Source organism: Mus pahari, chromosome 8, assembly GCF_900095145.1.
Source record: "Mus pahari chromosome 8, PAHARI_EIJ_v1.1, whole genome shotgun sequence".
NCBI lineage: Eukaryota > Metazoa > Chordata > Mammalia > Rodentia > Muridae > Mus > Mus pahari.
The window spans coordinates 107302296-107322266 of record NC_034597.1 but is presented as its reverse complement, the minus strand read 5'-3'; the positions used below and the strand labels follow the sequence as shown (position 1 = coordinate 107322266).

Sequence of the window (19971 nt, the reverse complement as noted above, 5' to 3'; positions counted from 1 at the left end):
CCATAGTAACAGGACATGAAACAAACAGATTTTAATCCATGCTCTCTAAAGGGAGGGACTGGGCTTTGTGAAGATGATTCAGAATGTATTTGTAAATCTTTCAGTTATATTTTGATTGGGACTTTTTTTTTTTTTTTTTGGATACCTTTCTCAAGTAAAAGCTGAAAAGGCTTTGGGTCCCAGGGTATTACACACATCCGTTTTCACTCCCTTCTCTGTTTTTGAGTTGCTTTTCCACTACTCTGTTCCAGTTCCCCCCTGTGCGTTGATCAAATGGATTCTAACAACACTTCGCTCTTTGTTTGTGCATGATCCAAATTGTATGACCCAGAGCTCTGGCCAACACCTAACTTTCAAAAGTCTCTCTGCTATTGATGGGCTCTCAGTTTTGGAGGGCAGGCTCTCAGTTTTGGGGGGCAGAGGTGATTTCTTCTAACACAGGCAACTGGGCCACCACATTCAGGAAGGAAGTGGGGTCTGGTTCCAGGAAGCACCTGGAAGCACCCTTGCTTATTCTTCTCTGAGCAACAAAGCCATTGACCTTTCTCCAGGACTCCAGTGCCAGAGTGACTGACGGACAGATGCCACTGGAGTATTTCCTTTTTTTTTTTTTTTTTTTTTTTTCTTTCTCAAGACAGGGTTTCTCTGTGTAGCCCTGGCTGTCCTGGAACTCACTCTGTAGACCAGGCTGGCCTCGAACTCAGAAATCCATTTGCCTCTCCCTCCCAAGTGCTGGGATTAAAGGCGTGCGCCACCACTGCCCGGTCACCAGAGTATTTCTTATCTCCAGAGAAAGTCCTGCACTCATTCATTCATTTCCAAAGTTTAAATTCAGGAGTTGGGTCCTAACATGGTCTAGTTACCATCTGCTTAAACAACCTTAAAACAGGTTGAGTGGAGACAGAATTAGTTTTATCTGTGCCAAAACAGCTCAAGGCATAGCCGACTGTGGAGACGGTTCAAGTGCTCCGTTTTCACACACACACACTATGTGAAGCCCTTCAGATATAGGCCCTCCTGTTTCCAAAAGCAACTGCATTTCAACTCTGCTAGAAATACAATGATTCTTTAGTCCGAGATAGCATGTTCCAGGGTCTCACCATTTCCACCAAATGTAAACATACCCCAAAGCCTAGCATAAAATTCTTTTTGCACCATGTAAGGCCTTCTGCGTTCTGCTGAGAGAACAACGGGGTCTTTGTGAGGGAAAACAAGAGCTGAACTTGCAAAAATGCTTGAGTTGAAATCACTGATCGTCCTAGAACTGCTTAGAGGGCTGTAGTGTGTATACTCACCCCAGAAAACATATCTTAAATATTATGCACGCGATCTTTAAAATTGGGTATGCCTTTTATGTAGGTGATCACATTTAATCCTATTCATCAGAGAAGTAGATAACGCATCCTATTTGAAAGATGGGGAAACTGAAGTTCAAATAGATTAGCAAAGTTGCTTAAAGTTGTGCATCCGGCCTGCAACAAGGCCAGTGTTTGAATGTGGAGCTTGAACAGCCTCTAGGAATGACAGCTAGGTGGTCGGTGAAGAATGTGTCTAAATCACTGGATTCTTCCAATAAAGAAGATTCCTGGGCCCCACCCCAGATATCTCAATTCAGGGTCTTGGGGCACAGGCCAAGAAATCTCCTTTTGTTTTTTGTTTGGTTTGGTTTGGGTTTTTTGTTTGTTTGTTTGTTTGTTTTTTAATTCAAGCTTCCAAAGAGTTTGAGCTGCCAACGAAACCAAGCTTGAGAGCACTGTGATCAATCAGCTTTTGAATTGGGGCTGGCAAAAGTGATGTCTTTCTTCTCCTGGAGTCGCTGTTGGGTAAAGCGGATGTGTTATAGATACTTGGCCCTGTCACATCGCCTCAAACCTCACTCTGGCCTTGACCATAGCATGCTTGTCTTTTATTTGGTTTTCAAGTGGCTAGTCTCTCAAAGGGGAAGAAACTGGTCAATCCATTTTGTGAGTTGTTCCTCTGCAGAGGAACATAACCAAAAGTGTCAAAAAGTGTCACCCCTGTGTCAATTAAGCAACTAGAACTTGCTTCTAAAAAAAGTCAGACACTCTAGACAACTCCCAGCTCAGCATTTTAGCCCTAGCCTTTCTCTCACCAATCCCTTTATCCACTAGTATTCCTCTGTAAAGTTTGAATAAATAAATAAAAAATAATAATAAAGATCCCTGGTTGAAGATTCTAGGGCCGAGCTGGCCTCCCTTCAGTACTATAAAGCACTGCTTCCCAGGACTGTGTGCACTCCCAGGGTGACAATGGATTCAGTTTACATTGCAATGGAAAGTTCTGCCTGTGTTTGGGCGGATGATGAGGCACGGATTTGTGTGAGTCTGACTCATAGCTAATCCTCATCTAAAGAAATGCCTGCCTTGATAATAAAATACTTCATTCATTCCATCTTATTCTGAAAATATTTGTTGGGGTTGTACTGGTTGCCAGACAACAGCTTATACATGCCATACGTGAGGATTACTGCAGGACACACTTAGCAGTGTCCACATACACATATCTCACGATAGCTTATAGGAACAATGCTCCGCCCCAGACTCCTCCCCTGCTAAAACCCAGGAAATAAGCAAAACTCAAGGGAAAATAACAAAAGAAAGGCAATGTTGCCCCACCATGCTGACAGCAGCCCTGTTTTTGAGTCGTGGCTAAGCCTGTAAATGATACAAAGCTCATCTTCAATTAGAAATGGGGATCAGAGCAGCCCGCTGGCCCCTCTCTCCTCAATACACTTATTCTGATGAGAACAACTCACGTCTGACAAAACCCTGGACGCTTCCTGGAGAAGCGTTCCTCGATTTACCACCTGCTATCAGACCTACCTGACTCTATTCACCTTCCCCACCATGGAAGAATCAAACCCCTTCCTGTCACTGCTCTCAAACTTTCTTCCCTGTGCCTCCAGGCACTCCATTCCCGGAAGCTGCTTCTGGCTCAAAGGTCAGCAGTGTCCCGTCAGCCTCGCACACCTTCCCACAAGCCCCACCGACCATCTTAACCCTGTTGCTTCTCCCACTGCACCTCTTTTGATTGCCACCACACACTTTTCAACACTTATGCATTCCACACTTGCAGGAACCACTCACAATTCTTCCTGACATGCTCCCAAAGGCCAGGCTTGCCTCTTTACCCCCCTCACGTCAGGACTACATGTCCAGCTCCCATCTTTCTTGAACTTCAGAATCTGCCATTTTTTCTCACAACCCTTTGGTTCTATAAGCCCTCAGTGCAGGGAAAAGTGGATAACATCATCTATTATACAGACTCCAAGGTACTGGGAGATGTCACAAGCCTACACACCCGTGCCGAAGTACACTCTTTGAAATGTCATCATCTGCTGTGTATGTGTATGTCCACAAAGAGCCCTGGCTATCCCCTTAAATATGCATTCTCTGAGGCTGTGCCATCAACTTTTTTTCTAGATTACTTGTGTCCTTAACAAACTCCTGTTTTCATCTCAAATATCAGCCTTCTGCAGATAAATACCAAATTCACACCATGGTCTGCACAAAGCCTACACCCACACTTCTCAGAACACCTGGAACCCCAGCCCCCGGCACCGTCTCCCCATCCGTGTCACCAAGCGTTTCTGGCATCTCTGTCTGTGCCTCCAGGTCCTCTCTGTACTATATCCCTAGCCCTCCAGTAAGTCGCACCCAAGCCCCTGGTGCCTGGCTCTGCGTCAGTACATCACTTCCTGGTTCTTCAACATTCCAGCTCCTGGAGCCTTGGGCTCACCCAAGTACCCATCACCTGGGTCTAAATCAGCCTTAAGCTACGACTGATCCTATCTCACATCTGCTCAAAAACACCTGGTGGCTGCTGTACTCTAATGAAGTCTGAGGCCCAAGCTGGAGCATTCAGAGACACCTGCAACTCAGTCCATGCCAAGCTCTCCCTGGCAGACAGGCTGTGGTCCAAAGAGGTATGTACGCCTGGGTGCTTTCGAAGTGCATGGCATGCCATGGGACTTGCTGGAGGCCACTGGTGATGTTGTCTCCTCCAGGAAGCCTTCCCTGGCTTGTTTGGATGGCCAAAATCTTCTCACAGGGGTTTTTGTAACACAGGTTACACATGTAACCTTTACCACAGTGACTTGTCCACAGAGGCTTTAGCATGGTGGCTTTACCACTGTGGCTCATCCACACACCTACCTCCCCTCTCACACACTGTAAAGACCACAAGGGAAAGGAAAAGGGGAGATTCGAACAACACCTTTCTTCTTATGCCTTTCTTGTCATAGATTGTTTCTGTAGAGCTTTTCATAGTCAACAGAAACTTCAAGACGTAGAAAGCAATGATATTGCAGGCCAAGGCTCAGTGACAATGCCATCAACCCCAGCCCTCTCTGTGGGCAGCCAGCACTGTCTTCTCGTACCCTCATGTGATTCTAGAGAGATAACTGTGATCATCCTGACTTTTAAAAGTCTTCTCTCTGTGTGTGTGCATGTGAGTGTGCATATATGGATGTGGGTATATGTGAGTGTGTATGTGAGTGAGTGTGGGTATGTGAGTGTGTGTATTTGAGTAGATATGGGTGGGTGGGTGTGAGTGTGTGTGTATGCTCATGTATATGTATGTGTTCATGTGTATGTGTTTTGTTGTGTGATATTACACACACACACACACACACACATACACACACACACACACACGGGGACTGGCGGTCAATCTCAGGCACTGCCTACTATTTTATTGAGACAGAGTCTCTCACTGACCTGGAACTCACCAAGTAGGCTAGAGTGGCTAGCTGGTGTGGCCCAGGGATCCGCCTACCTCTGCTTCCCTAGTGCTGGGATCACAAGCACACATTGTCCTGCCATGCTGTGTTTTATGTGGGTCCTGAGGATTAAACGAAGATGCACTCTTACTGACTGCCATCTTGCCAATCCTGTATTTAATTTAATTTTTGAAATACACACTCCCTCTACCTAAATAAAGTAACAGGAACTAAGAGCCACACGGTGAAGGCTAAAGACGAAGGGCCACAATCAGAGGGACCTGCTCTTCCCTCTTTCTACTAATCTTAAAATCCAGATAGAAAAAAAAATCCTAAAAACTAAACTTTCATGTACTTGAATAAGACAAAAATGGAGAAAAAGAGATGTTTGTGTATGAAATAAAAGGGGATAGCAGTAATCACTGCAGTCCTTATCATGACTGAAGATTTCTTCCCTTTTCTAGCTTGAAGCATTCATTTCCTTAGGGCCCAGGGGTGCGTGTCCGGTTGAGTGGAGTGGTCTTTTGCAGTTCTGGTTTCTAGTGAGATTGGTGGTATTTTGAGAATGTGAACCACCCACTTGCAGAAGCCCAAAGCATAAGGAGAGACATCAATGAGGCCGGAGAAGAGGCCCGAGTGGGAGCAGAGGTAGCCAGGAGCCTTCTGCACGAGCCTTCTCAGTATTTTATAATAGCCAGCAAGTTGAAGCACAATCTCTTTATAAAGACAGAAATGACCACGAATCCCAAGTGTTTAGCCCACCAGATCTCCGCAAAGCCAACATGCACCCAGACGAAGAAATCAGACACAGGCAGGGTTCCAGGGAGCGCCTCACTGTCTCCTTGGTTCTGTCATTCTTCGAGGGTGACCAGAGGGTAACCATGTTCCTCTGTCGAGGTAGGCTTGCTACACTTCAAGCTCTATCCTTGTACCAGGGTGGCTGCTCTCCCTCCAGCAGCCTGTTCTGGCAGCAATTGCCTTTTCTAAGCAGGAGGGGGGAAATGTGTGTGAGGGAGTAATTTTGTGTGTAGGAGAGAAGTGTTTCTAATTTTCAGTCCTGTGAACGTGAGGGGAAGACGGAAAAACGTGAGGGAGGGAAACTCAGTCAAAGCTTTCCTGGCTCCACTGCCCCGGCCGAGGCTGAAGGAGTCCAGAGCTGGGCCACTCTGAGGACTGGATGCTGTGGTCCTTCCACAAGTCTGGATAGGTGAATAGGGATCAGTCAACAGCAGCAGGGTCCCCAGGAATCTGCTACTGCACTGAACAGAAGGTTTACCGCCTTCGGGAAGTTACCAACCTAACTCCAGGATTTTCTGAGTTCTGCCAAACTGTAACAGGAACCTCTCACCTCAACAGCTTTGGAAGTCAGGGAGGAGGGGACCAAGAGGGCCACTGGCTGTGATATACTCAGGCTCTCAGACTTGCTCTACTGTGTTGTCCCGACAACATGCGCAGGCCATGCTGCTGATCTTTCTTGCCTTTTAACTCCTCAAAACAGGAGTTTTGGACGAGAATAGCAAACGCAATTCTACAGCCACAGACATTAACTTGAGTGTTTGCAAACACATGGGGAGGAAAACTCGGCCAGGTATCAAGCAGGCAGGGTGTTGAACGGTGACATTTTCCAAGTCTGTTCATTGGGTTCTCCCAGCCCCTGAGTGGCTTTTTCTCATCAATGATTTCATCTGGTCTGGGTTATGCAACACACCTTTTAGCCTAATATGGGGTTGGGAGTGGTCATGCTTCTGAGTGATCAAGGAGCAGACTGGCAGTTCTCATTGAAAAGGCAAAATTCCTCTATGGTGGAATGTGGGTAGGGTCTGTTATGCGGAAGGTAAAACCAGCAGTGGAGGGGGGGGGAGTGGGAGAGGAAGTAAGGGAGGGAAGGAGAGGAAGGGGGGATGAATACTGGCAGAAAAGAGAGAAGACAAGAGACAAGGGGGGGAGAGAGAGTAAAATAGATGGTGAGGGAGGGGAAGGGAGGGGAAGGAAGGAGAGAGAGCAGAGGGGGAGGGGAAGGTAGAGAGGGAGAGGAAAGGAGGGAGAGGAAGGAAGCAGAAGGGGAGGGGGAAGGGAGGGGCAGGGAAGGGGCAGTGGTAGAGAAGGGAATGAGGGAGGGGGAGGGAGAAGGGGAGGGGAAAGGGAGAGGGAAGGGAGAGGAAGGGAAGGAAGCAGAGGGGGAGGGGAACGGGGAGAGGGAGAATGGGGCCCAGTGTGTGCTAGAATAGAGGCCTACTGATCTTTAGTTTAAACATCAACCTAAGGGTTTTCCTAACAAGAGTCTGCCTCAGCGCTAGGCCCAGGGCTTGCAGCTTGCCCTGGTTTTCTTCACATTAACACCTGATCTAGGGCAGGGAGCTGCTGGGCACTCTCCTCTCTCCCTCACTCTGTGTAGGCTCAGGCATAACTAAGGAAGAAAACCAGAAAACCCTTCCCTGTTCCTCCCTCAGGAAGAGAGGGAAGGTGGGCACAGCCTGCTGCCAAATGGAGCTGAGATTAATTAGTTCCTTCAGTGACCTTGGCACCTACTGATGGTGCAGGGGGTCTCTGGGTGTCTGAGGAAGAGGGCCACAGGCGAGGACGGAAATTATCACCATGTGGGTGGAGCGGAGGGGGAAATGCAGAGTCCAAGGCAACCGGAAATCTGCAACTTAGCGTTCTCCCCTCAGCGTTCCAGCCAGCATGTCTTCTGTGTAAACATCTGCTGGCCGGGCTATCATTTTTAAGCCAGTGTCCGACATGCTAGCAGATGTGCCCAGAGGAAGCATACAGGGATGCAGGGTGATCATTCGGAAGTCCTGCAGAGCATCCGTCTGCTGTTCCCACGGCATTTAGACCTGAGCAGAAGCGACTGCTCACCCCTTTCTCTAGCCTTGCTGGCTCAGGATTCCCTAGGATCCCAGGTTGCAGAAGTGTAAGTACCACAGCCGGGAATAAGGGAGGTGCCAAACTGAGCCTATCAGAGGCCTCTCACCTCCATGATGTGAAGGACTGGCCTTCCGTGGAGACCGGTGGCACTGGGGGTGATGGGAGCCCCACTTCCATTTCAGCACTGAGGACTAGGGGGGCACGGTTGTCTAAGTGAACACTGTAGCTTATGTGCGTCTGGCTTGTGCGGGTCTACTCTAGGGCTGCAGACATTAGAAACTGCTTGTTAGAGCTCAGGGGGAAGGTGAATATGACCTCTACCAGCTCAGAGACTCTCCCTCTTGGGGTCTCCTCTGATTTCCATCTGTATGGCAGGCAAAGTGCTCGCCCATTTGAATGTGTCTCCCCAAAGCCCTTTCTCCTCTTCTAGTGCATAACAGCTCATAACAAGCTGGCAGTAGCTGGCTGGTGTAGAAGTCCTGGGAAGTAAAGAGTTAAAAAAAAAAGAGAAAGAGACCAAAGTTGTCCTTTGGCCCTAGCAGCCCCAGAGGCAGCAGGTCCCTTTGATCCTGCCTCTTAATTGTAGCCTAGTAGCACTAAGAACTTTAAAGAAGAGGAACAGAGAGACTTAAGAGATAGGGCTTGTTTTGTTTCCGGAGGGGATGGTCTTCCTGGTGGCTGCCAGGAAGCTGGTACTCCAGGGCTCAAGTGAGGGGTTTCCTAAGCAGGACTGCATCCTGTCTCTCAGGCAAGCATCTGACAGAAGAGATCTCCAGGAATACCATACCTATGGAGTACGCCACTGGTAGGGATGCTGGGTGGGAGATGAAACAGGAGGAAGGAGGCCATGGCTTACCATAGCAACAGACAGAGCAGCTACACAGGAGCAGTGAACACCCTTGGAAGAGGACAGAACTTCCGGCAGGAAACACACGGCACAGGTTGGGAAGCTGAAGACAGACAGTGTTCCTAGCCAGCCCCGTAGCCAAGGCCTATGATGGTAAACATTAGGAAGGCTGAGGCGGAAGCACTCAAGGCTTCCATGGGCCACAGAGCGTGAGACCTTGCCTCAAAACTTAAAGTAGAAAAAGAACAAAGGGTATAGCTCAACGGGCTCGTCCCTGGCAGGAGAGGCCCTGAGCTCCATCTCCAATGATTCCACAACGCAACAGATGCGTTTCTAGGAAAGTCTCTCAGGTAGCAACGGGAAAACAGCACAAAACGCCTTAGACCATGTGGCGCACGGCTTTAATCCCAGCACTCGGGGGGCAGAGGCAGGCGGATTTCTGAGTTTGAGGCCAGCCTGGTCTACAGAGTGAGTTCCAGGACAGCCAGGGTCACACAGAGAAACACTGTCTCAAAACACACACACACACACACACACACACACACACACACACACACACGCCTGAAAAGTAACAAAAAGGCCAAGTAATTTTCAACAAACAGTGAGATGACCCTCCTGGCCATGACCTGGTTCTACACCAAGTTCCACCAGTGGCCGCTCCTGTCTGCTGTGTTTAACTCCTCAGGGAATACTGTGGCAGGAGCATTTCTCTAAGCAAGCCCCTTTCGCAGTCCCCCTTGACGGAGGCACTCCTGACAGAGGAAGCACATTCAGTCCCACCAAGGTGTGTCTGGCCTTGGTTTGAATCCTTGTGACCTTGGGAAATCACTTTTCCTGTACTTCACTTTCTTCATAAAACATTTTAATGGAATTGATGAACACGGCTCTCAACAGAAGGCTGGCTATAGAGTAGGCACTCGATAAACCCGATAAACATTTGCTGTTTCACTTTTAAGAGGTTATTGGTCAATTAGAAAGCATGTCCACCCACCCCGCCTCATCCCTGTGCGGACTAACAGGCATCAGGCAGGAAAGACTTCCCCTAAATCAGTTTAGCTCCATTCCTGGTTCCAGGAGAGAACGAGAGAAAGAGGGCTTCATTGGTGACAGAAAGAGAGGAAATACCCCAGAGGAAGAGGAAGAGGAAGGTAAAAGATCTCTACTCAGGCCTGGACTTCTCCCAGTCCTCTCTGATGATGTCTTTGTTTGTGGACTGTAACTTAAATGTAGCTGTACTATGAAACCGATGTCATGCCAAAGGCACGTAACACATCCCCACGTCATGCTAAAGGCACATAACACAGCCTCTTGCCATTCCAGGTACACATAACACATCCTGCTTACTCCTCATGCAAGTGTAGGTACCAAACTTCTCGTGCAAGTTGAGAGTCTGTGTCCATGGCAACCACAGGCATCTTAGGCATAGGAGATGTCCACAGCTGGGCTGCTGCCAACCCTGCCATCACCTAGCTGGGCTCCTGTAGACTGGGAGTCAACATTAACATAATCTGACCTCTAGGCAGGACTGGTATTCTGCAGAAGCCGCCTGGGCCAGTGGTGCTGGCCTCCAAAGCTGCACAGGCTCTTTGGGTGAGCTATTGTAGACCCATCATCCACTGGCACTCACGTTTCTGCCAAGCTGCCCCAGTGTTCCAGATCCTCCCTATTGAACAGGACGTGTGGTACCGTCTTCTTTTTCCTCTGGGAGCTTGTTAGGAAAGCAGACTGTTAGCCCCACCCCAGACCTACTGAATCAGAATCTACATCCCTTATAAGATCCCCAGGTGACTTGCAGGTACATGCAAGTTGGAGCAGTGCTGTTCTGGTTTAGTCCTTGGAGACATCAGCAGAAGCACACCAACTACTTCCAACCACACCAAGAACTTTCTCATCTTGAGAATTGCTTCCAAGTAGTCCTTATGGCCAGCTTCAAGAGAATCTGATAGACTCGGTAAAAACAAGACACCCAAGGTCTGGTGATGTTTCACTCTGGAATTGCCACCCCAACCAGTCCTGCAAACAGGTATCTTAAAAGGCAGATGAAAAAGTCTTGATAATTTTGCTTTTAACCGTTCTGCCTCTGAAAAAAATGTACTTTTAAGTCACCTGTACGTATGAAAGACGCAGCTATGACTGTTCCCGCATACGCCCACCACTCTGCCTTCAAACATGACTATGAACAAACGTTTGCCTCCAGCAGGATCATTGCCAGAGACTGGTGCTAAGGAGGGTGAAATACGTGTAGGAGGCTGTGATCGTTAATTTTGATTGTCAACTGGATGGGATTTAGGATTACCATGGCAACAAACCTCTGGGCCTGGCTGTGAGGAGGCTTTAAGCCTGGACGAACTGAGATGAGAAGGGAGACCCCACCCTAAGTGTGAGCAGCGCCATTCTGAGGTTGGAGAGGTCCTGGGTGAATGAAAGCAAAGCACCAGGCTCCAGCCCGTCTTTTCTGTCCCTCGCTGTGGATGCACACCAGCCGACCTGCTACCGTGATGGACCGCACCCTCAAACTGTGAGCCTAAACTGGGCTGCTGCCAACCCCGCCATCACCTCGATGGGCTTCATTCCTGCTAGGTGCTTTCCTTCGGTATTTTGCCCAGCTACAGGAAAGGTACACACACTATTCTTGCGGATTCACACAGACTGGGATACGGTCCTCAATCGTTTTGCTTACTTTTTTTTTTTTTTTTTCAAAAAACGATTTTCTCCTTTTACGTACATTTAGTTTCCTGAATCTGTTCTTCCTCCTAGCTTCTTCTGGGCCACTGACTAGTTTTTTTTCAAAGCTTGCCATTGGTCAACTGCCTCTCTCTGTGCGGTGTTGAGTATGCATGACATCAACTATTGTTTCAAGACAGCTGTCTCAGGCTTAGACACTGGTAATCTGAAAACTAGGCTGTCTGCTGCCCCCCTCTTTGTCAAGTACAGATATCTATATCTATAAGATAACTCCACAGGTATATCCCACTGGTGGCTATAGTTGGATGCTGAGAAAGCTCATGGCTCATTGTCTCCCCTCCTCCTCTGAACCTCTTCCTACAGCTGGTCTCTTGTTCTTTCTAGATCCCTTTCCAGTCACAGTACCATCAGTATTATCTCTTGTGATAGAAACCACAATGTATTTCTGGCACTTCTGAACACTTGCAGCATCTCCTATTTTTCCACCACAAGGTCCTTCAGATCCCTTTCTCCTCCACTCTCATCTACTCTTCCCTACATTATGCCTGGATTATTGTAAATTTTTTCTGTCCAGTGGCATCACTTATGGCTTTTCAGCTCTACCCTACCTGTTTGATTCCAACTGTTCCTGTGTAGCCGTATTCCTCACTGTCCCCTAACACTGGCTCCATATTCTATAGTCAACTCTCCTTGTGGTTCCTTAACCTCACTGTCCCTCTTCCCTGACCTCTGGACTCTCCATGCTTTTTGATCATATGCTCCTATTATAAAATATTTTGTAAACCAGAAACAACCATCATAATAATAGTTCCTCATTTACAAACGGTTTTCTTGTATAACCATGCCAATATGATCTATACATCATCAAATAAACATGACAATTGAGAGTTCAAAAGGATACACTAAATAATATGTAAGTTGAACTCTCTACTTACTAATAAATAATCTTATCCTTGGCTTGGGGTGTAGACTTTTCCTAGTAGAAAGGCTGATTTAGACAAAATGTTTGCATGTAGAGCCTTGAAGTCCTTGGTACCATCTGACCCTAACACAACTTTTCTTCCCCAAATTCTCAGAACTTTAAAGCTATAAGAACTAAATCATCTATATCATATAAACCTCCTCAATGCTTTTAGTATGATTAATTGAGGCTTGCATTTATGATGCCAGAAGTTTATAGATTTTTTTTTTTCAGGATAATTCAATCGCTTAATTAAAAACATTAGTGTCCTTCCCAAATTGCTAGGGTTGAGCTCTGCTCAACAGCATGACATACATTATACGAAAGCTTCAAGTTAGGAGCTAAATGAATGGTGTGATTCATTTAGCTCAGTAAGTATCCTATGTATAACTTTCTATAGGCTCGGGAAGTAACTTCTCCACTTTGGGGTTGCTAAAACTTGTAGCATGTTAGTTAACCTCACTCAAACCCTGCTGTCATTTGATTTGTTAAACAGGAAGTGTGAGTTCTGACCACCAGGGAAACAATAGACAGAAGACTTCAAATAGCATATGTATTTAAGATGCCACGGTGACTATTACACTCAGAGCTTAACAGAATGGCGACGACACACATCTGAAAGGCCTAACACCATTCATGTTTCTACCTTGAAACTGCAGTACTTTCTATAAGCTATTTTCATCTCTCTTATTTATTCAGCTCAAAACCTGCAATGCTGGCTACCCGTCGGACTTGAGAGTCTCAGAGGCCCGAGTGTACATGGTCCCCAGGCCGGCTTTCGCCAAGTCATGGCTGTTACCAAGTCTTCAGAGAGTTCTTCTCCTCTACCACACATTGAGAGTGCTGTTGACTGGCTGGGGCTCTAAGGACCTTCTAACATGCCAACTGTGCAAGGTATGTGTAAAGCAGCTTGCTTGTAACAAATGCTCCCAGAAGAGTCATTGCCAGTCTCCACATCCATCTTTCTACCAGTTTAAGAGACTCTGTGAGCTGCTCTCAGGGGAGCAGAAGGCCACTGTTGTTGCTGTCTTTGCTGACTTGGTTTTTCTCTGGCCTGCAGGACATTGTGAGGTGTTCATGAAACACCTAATGGCCACGTGGCTGGGTTGGGGTAGAGGGTCAACTCTGGCTTTATCCCGAAGCTTACCCAAGCAATCCAAGCTGAGAATCTACCTCTCTGAAGGTGTTACCTTTGTGCCACCTAGGTCTAAATGGAATACTGTCTAAGAAAGTACTTAGGTGGTGACATGACTCTATGTCCTCACATCTGGCACCTGGGACATTTACAAGTTTTTCTTGTGCTTTCAAAATCCAAGTCAATTAACCAAGGTAGTGGGGAGAATACACACACACACACACACACACACACACACACACGCACAGGGCAGCCCAGGCTGGTCTAGAACTCACTATGTTGCAAAGCATGACTAAACTTCTGACCCTCCTGCCTATAGTTCTTGAGTGCTAGTATCACAGATGTGTTCCACTACACCTGGTTTTATGTGGTAGGAGGTAGATTGACACAAGGCCTCGGGGACATCAGGCTTCCACTCTGCCAACTGGGGTATCCCCCAGTCTCCTAACAAATAAAACTTTAAAATCAATACCTCATCTCCTGGAGTTTTAGCCAGAGCGCCTGGCAGAGGCTCCCATTCTGTAACTCCCCATTTAAGCTGTTAATGGAGATGACAGCAGCAAAAGCCCTTGTCAAGCGAGAGGAGCCCCACATCTGTTCATTATTGTTCTGAGATAAGTTGTGCGCTGGTCTCATCTTGTCTCCTAGCTTTTGTGCATTTTGGACAGCTTAGAAGAGCCTTGCAGGGTTCTAGGGCATTTCCCACTCTCTCCTGTTTCCGTAAAGGTGACTTACACCCCACAGTTCTTCCACAGCCAGCTCACCACCGATGTTCCCAAGGGTGGCCTAGCTCCTCTGTCAATGCAGACACGGAGCTGATTTAAAAAAAAAAAAAAAAAGGTTTAAAAAGTCTGAATTTCCAGCCTCCTCTTTCAGGTCTGTCCCTTACTACATCCTTTAGCCTCACACAGTTTGTGTCTGTCCAGAAAAGGAATGTTCTTGCAGGAGCAAAATCCCCCAACCACTACCATCAAAACAAAGTTTAGAGGGGAAATCAACTAAAACAAAACAACCCCCTCCTGCATTTATGAAAGAATGTGGGGAAGTGTAATCCCCTAGAGGCAGCATCAGGTTTCCTCATAATTGCATCATGGGCTGTTGGGGGCAGGCTGAAGCTCACAAGTGTGAGCAGGTCTAAGATTTCCCTTTGTTCACTGGCTGGCATTTAAGGCTTTATAAACGATGTGCCACAGCCTTGCCATTTCAGGCTGAAGCTATGGTGGCTGTGACTCTGAGTACTAATGTAATCTGCATGTTTCAAGCACTCTGACACACCTCCACGGCTCACCTAGCTTTATGTTAATTAAACAACAGGAGCCCAGCGGTAAGAAATACAGTAAAGAAAGAAAGGATAGATATCTAAAATCTAAAAAGCATTTTTTTTTTAAAAAAAAAAAATGTGTTTCGTTCATCCTCTAAACACCAGAATCACCTCTAGATTAAAATCAGTATCTGATGATTACAATGCTAGCTTAATATTAGCCAATGAGGATGTCTTAAAGCCTTTGAAATTTAGGCTTTTACACAGGAAGGTAGGTAGTAGGTAGCCTAAAGTCCTAGCCAAGCCTAAGACCCTGCCCAAAAGGCGCCTGACAAACACTTGTTGACTGATGTTGGATTGCTGACCCAAGAGACCTTAAACAATGAATGCTTTGTCAAAACAGTAAAAGCACGTTGTGGGTCCAAGATGTTTTTTTGTCATATTGAGGGGGCGTAAGAGAAGGTCAGCTGAAAGCTACCCATCATCAGGGAGCTCAGGCTCAGCACACCAAGCTGGAGCCTTACTGAACAGACCTGTTTCGGCTCAGCACTGCAGTGGAGGCCTGGCCTAGTACTGACAGACCCAGCCCTTAGAGGCCCAGGCCTGGAGCAAACGCTGACTCCTCGCTGAGAAGTTGCTCTTGCTGCAAGGGACACTTTGTATACATTTTCAAGAAGGAAAACAAAACAAAACAAAACAAAAAAGCAAAACAAAAACTGGAGTAACTAAATGATGGAGACAGACAAAACAAAAACAAACAAACACAAACAAAACCAGCAGCAAAACTGATCCACCAAGGCCAGGATAAAACCCACTTCATCCTCCAAGGAGGGAAATACCAAACCCACGAAGCAGCAAGTATCCCTCTCTCTAGTTGAGTGGTTCTTTCCAGAAAGGAAGCTTGGGCTCCCGACTCTTTATTAGTAGTATTATTTTCTGCAGTCTCTTTCCTTCCTGCCTCACAGGGCTTCGGGCTGAGCTTTGGTGAGAAGGAAGAAGTGTCCTGTGCTCTGTGGGGTCGTGACCTTGGAGTCCTCCTGCGCTCACCTGATGGACCTCTGACCTGCTGATCTGCTGTGACTCAGTCTCCTGACTGCTTCCCTGTCTCTGACACACCTCACTCCAAACTGCTCACCTGCTTCCTCCTTGCCAGATTGCTTGCCTGACAGACCAGCAGGAGCTGCTAACCTCCTAAGGGCCTCTCAGGGGTAGCTCTGTGTGGAGGTGCTGAAGGCACCCAAACTGTTTTCTACAACTCCCCCTCGGCTCAGTCCCATCTCTTCATTAACTGAAACCCTTCATCCACTGCAATGCCCAGGACTAGCTTCTGCACTGCTACTGTTTCGTTATTTTGGAAAATGTAAATGAGTCAGCTTGCTTTTCTTCCCACATTGTTTTTTTCATTGCTGATAAGAGAATGCAAGAAGAAAGGAAGAGATACATGTGTGTCGGACTGATCCAACTCCTTCCCCAGGAGGAATTTGCTTGAGCTCAGTATCTGAGTCCCCTGCTCCCCCTTCCTGCTTGAAATCCTGAGTCCTGCTTGAAATACCTGCTCTTGGATCTCTATGGTGCTCCCAGAGCTTGGGACTGGCTGGGAGCCATGTGATATTGATTTGTTTTCACCATGGCAACAGCAAATTAAAACAACGAGCAGAGCGAAGGCAGGCTGTTCAGCAGTAGAGCCGCATGACCAGTATATTTCACAAGCATCTTTTCCTCCCTTCCGCCGGGTTTTCCATCTCCTTCCCTCCACGCTCATAGATTTCATACAAGAGGCAAAGTAAGAACGGCACTGAGAACTTTGGCCACCACAGCTCTAGGAAGCCCACTGCTGGCAGAGGCCGGCCTGCCCAGCAGCTTCTAGAACATTAGGTGAGACCGATGGAGGAAACGCTAACAATCATGCCTTGACTTCCTTGGAAATTGCATTTGTTGGCTTAGGCATCTTTAGGAAACTGAAACTGAGAGACTGGAGGGTTTTGTATTTTGTAGCCTTATATCTAAACACCTCAAGACATTGCCCACAATGTTTCCACACAGAGGCCCCTTCCCTTTGTACTTTACTCAGTGAATTGTCCCAAGAGACAAACAACTTTTGTTACTGTTGTTCGTACAAAACAGGTCCCTAGAATTCTAGGAGAGAAATTGTAGTAAGTATTCCGTCCCTGAAGAGAAACTGAGGTAGGCACTTGCTCAAGGCCACACTATGTAAGTGGTGCAGGAGGCCAGCTGGTAGTAGGGACTCCAGGGAACTGCAGTGTGCTCTAACCCCAATTCTTTCTTTAAAAGCAACCTCAATAAACACTAACATTTCTCCAGATCTGTACAATCAAGGGTGTGCAAGAGGAGTGCCACCTGTGACACAGGGGTAACAGCAGGCACTATTGTATTTTATTTCCTTTGAGCCATCTGCCTTAGGACACGGTGCTTGCTGTATCTATGAAAGCAGCTGTCACCCACCATCCAATCAACCTTGAACTTGGTAGCGTAACCTGGGCCTTACTTAAAGTTTCCAGGGAAGCTGGGAATGGGTCCCCTGGGTAGGACCCCCTGGGACGGGCCACACAGGTAGCCTTACTGAGCCACAATGCAGAGAGAGTTAGACCAGAAAGAAAGTGAAATTCGGCTCCCTGAGGCTGGCCATGACTTTTCACTAGCCAAGCCAGAAGCCTGCAGAAAACCTGGGCGGACAGGCAGGTAGGCGAAGTTGCCCTATTTGGCCTGTGATGGGGGATGGATGGGCTGTGGGTTTAAATGGGAAGACATAACTCAAGTCCTGCCAACTAGGAGTTCGAATGTTCCTGGCCTGGACATAGAGAAATATTCCTCTCCGCAAGCTGAATAAAAGAACACACAGCAGAAATAGTTGGGGGATGACGTCAGGAGTTCTGGGCTAGTGTCCTGCACTTCTCCTTGAACGTAAAAACCATGGTACGTGGCATTGCCCTTATTTAAATGAACATTGTTATCCCTCAGAACAGAGCAAAAGAGAGGAAGAAACGTCCTCTTATATACATGGTAAAATGTCTCCTTTAATTTTTGTTTCTCGTTGCTGCCTAAATATAAATATGCCCTAATAGACATTTTCCGACTAAATCTTTGTCTTTTAAAGAGACAGTAAGGCTTTTTGAAGAACGTTGGAACATTCACGGAGGTGGCAGTTAGGCAAGTTTTTTTTTTTCCCCCTTCGCTTCAGTGCTTGCTAACTATTCTAAAAATGTTACACATTTATTGTAAACACATGCTTCCAAGGCCTAACAAAAAGCAGGGTTCCTCAAGCCTGGCAGAAATTTAAAACGGAAAAGGGCAGAAAGAATTCTTTAACACAGAGAAAGCCTTTGCTTTTCCTGGGCCAAGTGTGTTAAAAATAAATCTGCTTCAACCTTTCTAGCCGCTGCTTCTCGGCAAGAAAGTTGATCTGGCTGGGCATAGTGAGAGCCCGGCTTTAAAAGCTAGCCTGCTCTCATTAAATTATTCTGCTGGCTGTGTGTTCTCATTAAAAATGCATACAGATCAGATAATTGCAGTAAGCATTATTAACCCAGCTTTACTTTTGAATATAATGGTTCCACTTTTAAGCTGGAAACAAAGACAGAGGCTGCCAGGAAAAGCAATGTAAACATTGAACTACAGTGTCTAAGACTGGCCAGGAAGCTACCTCTTCTGCCGTGGTGGTGCTTAAAATGTGCTTTTGAAACTCAATTAAAGCCATTGCCCTGTAGCACCAGGGTGGCCCCCAATTTCCAAGAAACAGACATATTTTAGTCCCAAACGTCCAGCCAATGATTATTTACCAGATTTTTTTTAAATTCTTAATTTCAAGTATGTTTTCAAAGAACAGGAAACACGTAAACTTTATTCTGTAGCCCACTCTGGCAGTAAAAAAAACCCTCCATTATCTTAAGATAATACTGGTCCGGATCTTTCAGATAATTAAAGATAATAATAATAAACGAATCTGTCCTTTAAATAAATAAATAAAAACCTCGGTTTTTTTATGCCTCACCCTAAACGGGCGGCGTAGATTCCAGCTTTGCCATTTCTTGTTCTCAAATCCGAATGTTACGTAAAACTCCAGGGTTTCCTGCGAGTATTCCGTTCGAATTAGTGAAATCGGTCTCCCTGGCTTCCCTAAGCACACACATGGAATGCAGCGTACTGCAGCAAACTCTTTAAACATTTAAAAAAAAAATGGGGGGGGGGGGTTGTTTCTCCTACCTTGTTTAGCTCTGCTCGTCTTCCCCATGTACAGTAACCCCAAGAACATCTGGCAGGACCGAGTGGCCGCGGCTTCTCCACCGCATCATGAGGAAGGGGGGTCCATGCAAATAGTTTTCCGTCCCTGTTTATTGTACTCTGCGAGCCGCCGGCCGTGGCTGGAAAATTTTACCTTCAGATGATGAAGCAAAGACAGTCTAAACTCTGTTGCTGTGAGCTGCAGCCCTTCCTTCCCACAGGCCCCGCCCAGGCTCAGCCGGCCAATCCCCGGCGAGCTCGTCAGCCCTCCTCGTCTGAAACTGGTCCTCATAGGATGACTGACACAGCAACACAGCGCTGGCAGGCTCTGAAAACAGTGCGTCCATACTGATGGAAGAGGGATCTCCCTCTCCGAGGAAAGCAGTCAGAGCTCCGAGACAAAGTGGCACATAATTGGCAGAGCACAGAGAGGGTTAGCTCAGACAAATACGCTTCGAGACACCCAGCCCATAGCTTGGAGTTGCATCATAAACACTCCGGGAATCACGAAACTCCTAAGATGGCCAAGAAATCCAATTGGATCCCAAACTAAAGTCTTAGGGCGTTTGAGGAAGCATACAGACATAAATGTACACATACGTTTGTGAGACAACAATTCAGTGTTTTTCATGCAAAGTGATACCTTACGAAACATTTGCAGGCAGTTTCCATGATGGAGGGAGGCTATAGCCAAGTTGGAGTGCACAGTGAAGGTCAGCCCATGCTTGAAGCCCCAGCACACAGCTTTTCTGGAGAGCTGTCATTTCAGTGGCTACTTACTGGAACCCATATATTTTCCATCTAAGTTTCCAGAGCACTAGAGACTTCAATTAGGGGATGCCGAGCAACAGAATTGATATCTCTACATTAAGCTTTGAGGCTCTTGGCTGGCACCCACTGGGGGATTAACTGTGTCTTAACCTTCTTAGATGCCATTTGATAAACGCTCATATGTTGCCCATCCTGTCTTTAGTGCCGCAATGACTGCTGGAGGGCATTTACTGCTAAATACACATGGCGCTGACCTAAGGGACACCCTCCATTTTCAATCTACAAAGGTTGACCCACAGATGCCAGAGGTTCCTTAAGATAAAGCAAGGAAAAAAAAAAAGAACGGAAAGGGTTATTTTTTTTTCTCCCCAGTCAACAGCATTTCTGCATGCTTTGAAAACAAAAACAAAAACATATGGCATTTAGAAAACACAATAAGCACACATTTTCCTTCCACAAAACA

At 46.7% G+C, this 19971-nt stretch overlaps 1 protein-coding gene across 6 annotated transcripts in view; it reads right to left on the bottom strand.

Moving 5' to 3' along the window:
* Positions 1 to 18956, bottom strand: part of Mbnl2 (muscleblind like splicing regulator 2) — a 151937-nt gene extending 132981 nt beyond the window's left edge. For all 6 annotated transcript variants that reach the window (XM_021204187.2, XM_021204188.1, XM_029541443.1 and 3 more), the window contains exon 1: positions 18720 to 18956. The gene's annotated coding sequence lies outside the window, so the exon portion shown is untranslated. The remainder of the gene's footprint in view (positions 1 to 18719) is intronic.
* Between the last annotated feature and the right edge of the window lie 1015 nt (positions 18957 to 19971).